Below are 1,246 nucleotides of genomic sequence, written 5' to 3' on the forward strand. Positions count from 1 at the left end.
TCCAGAGGAAAGCACAATAAAGGTTCTTGCTCAAGTTTTCCCCATTTACTCTGCCTCCTGACAAACCCCAGTGGTTGCCCATGTGGCTCTACGTGGTGGCCATGCTTTCTGTTTCCAGGGATCTGTAAGTATAAACTTCTTCCTTCATGATAGCCATTTTTAGTTCTGTGTGTCTTACCACATCTGATTAAAGCAAGTCCTGGGTTATTTTATTTTATTATTTATTTATTTAGAGACGGAGTCTTGCTCTGTCACCCAGGCTGGAGTACAGTGGCACCATCTTGGCTCACTGCAATCTCCATCTCCTAGGTTCAAGCAATTCTCCTGCCTCAGCCTCCTGAGTAGCTGGGATTACAGGCACCCACCACCATGCCTGGCTAATTTTTATATTTTTAGTAGATACCGGGTTTCGCCATGTTGGTCGGGCAGGTCTTAAACTCCTGACCTCAGGTGATCTGCCCACCTTGGCCTCCCAAAGTGCTGGGATTACAGGCATGAGCCACCGCGCCTGGCCAAGAGCTTTGATTTTTAAAGTAGACAAATTTGGTTCTGCTACTTTAATAGTTGTGTTAACTAGGCAACACTACTTAAGTCATCTAAGCCTCAATTGCCTCTTGTAACAATGGAGCTAATAAATCAATGATTAATGACAGCACTGGCATAATAGTAATAATATTTAATATTTATTGAAGCATCTATAAAATTTTTTCACAGTACATAACTCAGAGTAAGTGCTTCTAGTGGGAATCATTATTATTATTGTTAACTTTAACAGGAAAGCAATAAATTTTTTCCTAATGTAAACAGAGAGCTAATGGATAAATGATTAGTCATCATCATACTTGCTTACTTTATTAAGAAACAGAGTAAACATGAATAGACTACGTAGCTAGGTTCAGATCACAAAATGACTCTGTGGCATAGTTGGATTTCTGCCCTGTCCAAGACCCAACCCTCCTCCAGAGATCACTATGATTCTTTCATTTCACTTAAAATAAAAAACTTTCATTTGGGGAATTCCCTTGCAGAGTTTCATGGTTTTGTCCCAAATTCTCTTGAGTCTGGAAAATTGCTTTGTGTTCTTATGTTTAATATTCTGCATTTCTGTTAAAGATGGATTTTTGCTGAGTTAAAGGCCCACACAGTTCTTATAGGTTCCAATTTAGAAACAACCCTAAATCTGTTGTGGCTTTGAGTTAGTCTTGGCAGAACACTTCAGGGTGGGTGGGAGAGTTTTTAATGGGTT

This window comes from Macaca nemestrina, chromosome 4 (assembly GCF_043159975.1).
Source record: "Macaca nemestrina isolate mMacNem1 chromosome 4, mMacNem.hap1, whole genome shotgun sequence".
Taxonomy (NCBI): domain Eukaryota; kingdom Metazoa; phylum Chordata; class Mammalia; order Primates; family Cercopithecidae; genus Macaca; species Macaca nemestrina.